Raw genomic sequence first — 5,731 nt, 5'->3', positions numbered from 1 at the left:
CTTGCTCCTCAGATCAACCATAGTGTTGGACTAATGCTGTCCCTGTTACAGCATGGTATACGATGCTATCGTTCTGCACTTCTTCTCGTGCGTTCTTGAGCTCTTACCTCTCAGGGTCACCTGATGGAGAGAGTTCTGTCTGCATAACCCTTTTTTAACCATGTCATGTGGGCGGCATGACGCTGTCTTTGAGGGTCTGCGTGTTAGCTATCTGTGTGCTTGCAAGTACCAGACTGGCGCTAGAAACTCGGTATCTTTAACGTGCGCACCGGTCTTTGTGGATGTATTTGCACACGGGAGTAGTACTATTTCGTCAGCTTAAAATCTACCTTGAACATTGACTCTGGCTACGTAATAGAAAACAATCCCCGCCGTGCCTTGGTTCGAACCCACGCCGATGACGATGATCTGGTTACAACGCTAGCGCGCTACAGACTTAGCTACAAACTTAGTTACTGGCCCGCCTCTCCTTCTTCACTGAGTTGTTTCCCACCCGTATTCCTTTTATAGATAGGGTAGATCGGCACCTGTTCCCCTGTACATTTGATTTTGATTTGTTTTCCCTTGATCACTGTGGTGAGTTCATTTACTTTTAGTGTACAGTTATTGCTGTACTTTTAGTGTACAGTTATTGCTGTACTTTTAGTGTACAGTTATTGCTGTACTTTTAGTGTACAGTTATTGCTGTACTTTTAGTGTACAGTTATTGCTGTACTTTTAGTGTACAGTTATTGCTGTACTTTTAGTGTACAGTTATTGCTGTACTTTTAGTGTACAGTTATTGCTGTACTTTTAAGATTCTTCTCTGACAATAGTTAATATGTTATTACCAGTAACCTTGACATTTTTCTGTTGTTATGTTCTTGCTTTCATTTAGTTTATTGCTGCAAGTGTATTGTGCTTGTGTTTCCACAATGATGAAACTGGCTCAATTTGTGTGAAATGCTTTTTAGCCATTGCATCTTAAGGTTAATGTACCATGGTCATGTGATTCAAATTTTGTAGCAGTTTTGAAATTAATCGTGTACTTCTGAGGTTTCCCGCAGTGGGGCACTGCGGTTATGAAATTAAAGGCCCCTCCTGTTTTTGGAACCGCAGGAGCTTTCTAGTTTGCTGTTAGGTAGATTTTTGGTTCCTCTTTCCTGTCATGCTCTCTTTTTCTTCATGAATTCTTTTCTTTTTTCTGCCTTCTTGCTCATTCACCTGTATTTTTTCCAAAAATCTCTTCTCTTGCCGCTTGTCTCGCGATTCATGTATAGTTTAGTCTGTTAGTGTTCTGATGTAAGTCCAGCAGTAGATAGGTTAAGCCTATTTTAACATACTGGAAACTGGTAATCTTCCAGTAGGTATTAATTTAGTTTTACTAAAGCCTGCTGGGACACAAGTAATGGGTTAGTGCATTTGTAAACAGGAATCGCCTGACAAGTGGCCCCCTTCATCCCCCCCTTCCTCGTCCTGATATGGCTCTGCGTAGTCGGCTGGACGTTAAGCAACAAATAAACAAACAAACAAACAAACAAACTTCTGAGGTTTAATGTTGAAGTTGTTTGTGTTGCTACTGTTGCTGTTCTTGTTCTTAATAGTTTTTTTGTTTGTTTTTTCTTGGATGAGATATTTATTTTTGCTTCTATGAAACGGAAAACGAATAATTTTCTTCAGATGTTTTTTTTAGCAGAATGAGGGTCAAGCTTCTGTTTAAAATACTGGTGTGGTTAGTTCGGTTCCAACCCGTTGTTTGTTTTGTTTGTTTTTAAGACAGCAGGTTGGGGGTGAGGAAGGGGCCAGAGGCGGCCGTTTTGTAGAATGTGAATGATCTGGATTCTGCTCAGTAAATCTGAAGCTGTATAATGGTTGGTACGAATTGCTGACAATGTGTTTCACCGCACAACACCTACTGTTTCAGTGTTTGTATGCACATGATTTTACGTGTACGGAATGTAACGATGGAACGATGGAACTCGTTCACCTTTAACGTAGCGTATTCCTGGGAATACTTTTAATGCATGTTTGCAGCATGATTCGTTGTAAATAGTAAATTGTGTGTTTTGCCGAACTGTTTCACATGAATATGAAGAAAAAACATACTTATGGTAGCGTACTGCACCAATACCTCGCGGTAACAGATACCTCGGAGCGAAGGATCAGTTGCTCGAAACCTATGTCTTTGTTGAAATAATATGAAAATGAAGAGGGACGTCAGTCATATTCGTACGTGCTATTCGCGTCACCAGCCATCGGCAGGGATGTATGCTTTTATCACAATAATATCATTTGACCAAACCACGGGTTACTGTGGTGAATTATCTAAAACCAATAATTACATGCCTCAAACAAAGACAGATGAATTATTTCTTTATTACACAGAACAAATATGTCGTCCTTCTCGACCTAAAGAGACCTCAGAACCGTAGAACATTTTATCAATGAAAAACCTGTCCAAATAATGGCGATGTTCGTAACTAAGAAACCTGTTTGATGCATCTTTCGGAGGAGAGACCAACGCATCGCCCATTATGGTGACGTTTTTGTCGGACCTTGGTCAGGTAACAGATACCTTTCTGTCTGTGTGGACAGCCTGGTTAGTCATTACATATCCGTTTTTACTGAGGATAAGAGCATCCTTGTCAGTTTCAAACCACATATTAGTTGAGAATGAGATGTTTTCATGAATTGTATATCACAGAATGAACTGTTTACTGTTTATCTCACATAGGGATAACTGTGTTTGAAAAAGAACATCTTGTTTATTTGCTAGTGTTTAGCGTCACAACGGCGACTGCCTTGCTGCTGCTGTTGTTGATGTTGTTCGTCGTGTATTAATGTTAAACTGCAGATTAACAACATTGAACAGATCAACACTATTTAAAGGTTCATACCTTCCATTGCAGACAGTACTGCTCACTATATCTCATGTCTAACCAGGCTTTACATGGGATACAAACATCCCTCCACTTGGACACATACCTGACTGATTTCTAGGGTCAGTTGGGATTAAGTATATTGTAATGCCATGTAAACATACAGTTATAGTACACTGAGTTAGTAAATACAAGCGTTTTTGTGCCTGTAGGTTTTTGCCGTATTGAATGACCGTATACCTTTTACTCAAATCTATGTTTTAAATCGTTAACAGGCATGTTGCATGTATGGAAGAAATTATTCCATTGTAAGGTACTCATTTAAATCGACATTATAGCGTTTGTTATTGTTATTGCTATCAACATACTTGGTGTGTGTGTGTGTGTGTGTGTGTGTGTGTGTGTGTGTGTGTGTGTGTGTGTGTGTGTGTGTGTGTGTGTGTGTTTGTGTCAAAATGCTTGCTAATATTCTGTTCATTTTGTTTAATTATCAGCCACAATGTATATCATAGGTTGAGATGATAAGGTATTATTGTATAGTATTGTATTGTAAGTGGAAACATATCAGTATACAATTTAATAAAACATTACATCTCAAAGCGTGTCAGTCATTCATCATGTGAACGTTGTGTGTGTTTCCGAAATAAATAGTCTAAAACAGTTCATTTGTTATATCTAAAGCACACATACACCTAATCTCTCTTCTAAAAATATTGTCTCCGTCTCGCTCTCTCTTTTTTTTCTTTGTATGTACTGCTCCTATCAGCATTTTGTAGGTTTTTGCTTGTTTGCATGCTACCTTTTCAGTTTTTTGCTTGTTCTTTTCTTTATTTCTTTGCTTATTGGTTTGTTTGTTGATATGTTCGTTCTTTTGTTTATCATTTATCAAGATTTTGAATGTAAGGATAGGTTGTCAGAAAAGGCATTTCCTTGAACACGTTTATTCTCTATCTCTCGATGACACATGGACATATATAATAATTTGCACGCACATACTTATCCAAACGGCATGAAATTATAAACACAAACATTCATAAGTATATGCACATTCGCGCGCCTCCTTGCGAACATATAATGCAATGCTTTTGCAAAATAATGATGATTTTATTCTTCGGATAAGTGAAAGAAATTGCCTGAATATTTCTAATATCCAGATAAGAAATCAAATCGGATACAAGAAAGCACAACAATTTTCCCTTCGATTTTTTGTAATAAGCGGGTTCCACCCTATGTAACACCTCGACAGGGTCAATGGATATGACGTCACTTGAGGCTCTACTCTGTTTCGACGAGGTACCACGCGATACCATGGATAAACTGGAGGTGTAAGCGATTTATACATATTTACATAAATGCATGCACAACAACAACAAGGCAGCAGCCACATGGCCACAAAAAAACAAAAATAAACACACAAAAACCACACGTGCACGCTATTTTTTTTAAACAGTTATCCTCTTTACCTAAAGGAACCGTCAAAAGTTCTATTTGCTTATAAAAATGGCAATTCAAAGAAGTCAAAAAAGGCTCGTACCTCTCGTGTAAACGATTATAAACACCACCATGCACACTCATGTCCTGGCTTCCACAAGAGGTTCCAGCATTCATCCAGGTGGACACAGCAGACTAACACAAGTGGCATTGGCAGTGCTTAATCTGTACAAAAACCAGCCAGACGTTTGATCTGTCTCTCGTGTTTTAAACTCAATTCAATTCAATGAACTCAATGAAACTTTATTATCAAAATGGGGAAACATGCAGAAATGTGTATACTTAATATTAAATTATAATAATATAAATGACAGCTTATATAGCGCGAACCTCAGTAATCTATGCTCTCCGCACTTTACATATTAACTATGAAAATAACATACTATTTGACATGACATCATGACGGGCGCTGTGGCGGGGTGGTAAGACGTCGGCCTCTTAATCGGAAGGTCGAGGGTTCGAATCCCGGCCGCGGCCGCCTGGTGGGTTAAGTGTGGAGATTTTTCTGATCTCCCAGGTCAACTTATGTGCAGACCTGCTAGTGGCTTATCCCCCTTCGTTTGTACACGCAAGCACAAGACCAAGTGCGCACGGAAAATATCCTGTAATCCATGTCAGAGTTCGGTGGGTTATAGCAACACGAGGATAACCAGCATGCTTCCTCCGAAAGCGGCATATGGCTGCCTAAATGGCGGGGAAAAAACAGTCATACATGTAAAATTCCACTCGTGCAAAAACACGAGTGTACGTGGGAGTTTCAGCCCACGAACGCAGAAGAAGAAGAAGAAGAAGAAGAAGACATGACATCATTCAAGCAAAATAACGTAACGATAAACTTACAACTACACATTAGACACTTATGGACAATACCATGCAGATAGATAAACAACGCACAATAAATCATCTACAATCAACATTGGAAAATCTCAACGCACACATGCACGCACGCACGCACACACACACACACACACACAGACACACACACATACGTAAAAGTACAGCCCTTACACGCCTTCACTACATACATTCAAAAATGAGTTACCATAAGCATTACAAGTTTATAACATATAACACTCATACCAAATTAACACGCACATCTGCGTGCACATACACACACTTCCAAATCCACACACATCCACAACCACACACTTCCACAACCACACACATCCACAACCACACAAAGGCACATACACAGCCATCTACATGCAGACACGTATCCAATAACTATTATCAACTAAACTTTTAATCTTAAATTTGCTACTTGAAAAAGCAAAAGTCTTCCTGAAAATCCATGCATAAGATTAACACTAAACACTGTTAATACTGTGATACACAATTAATGAAAGCATCTCATTCTCAACACATACTTGTAGCATAGCGGG

At 39.1% G+C, this 5,731-nt stretch overlaps 1 long non-coding RNA gene across 1 annotated transcript; it reads left to right on the top strand.

Annotated features, from left to right (window-relative positions):
* The first annotated feature begins 825 nt into the window (after positions 1-825).
* On the top strand, positions 826-3,211 carry LOC138971865 (uncharacterized). Its single transcript, XR_011457404.1, has 2 exons — positions 826-1,035; positions 1,530-3,211. It is a non-coding gene; the product is annotated as an uncharacterized lncRNA (long non-coding RNA).
* The last annotated feature ends 2,520 nt before the right edge of the window (positions 3,212-5,731 follow it).

The sequence above is a fragment of the Littorina saxatilis genome, linkage group LG7, assembly GCF_037325665.1.
Source record: "Littorina saxatilis isolate snail1 linkage group LG7, US_GU_Lsax_2.0, whole genome shotgun sequence".
Classification (NCBI taxonomy): Eukaryota; Metazoa; Mollusca; class Gastropoda; order Littorinimorpha; family Littorinidae; genus Littorina; species Littorina saxatilis.
This window is presented reverse-complemented; position numbering and strand designations above follow the sequence as displayed.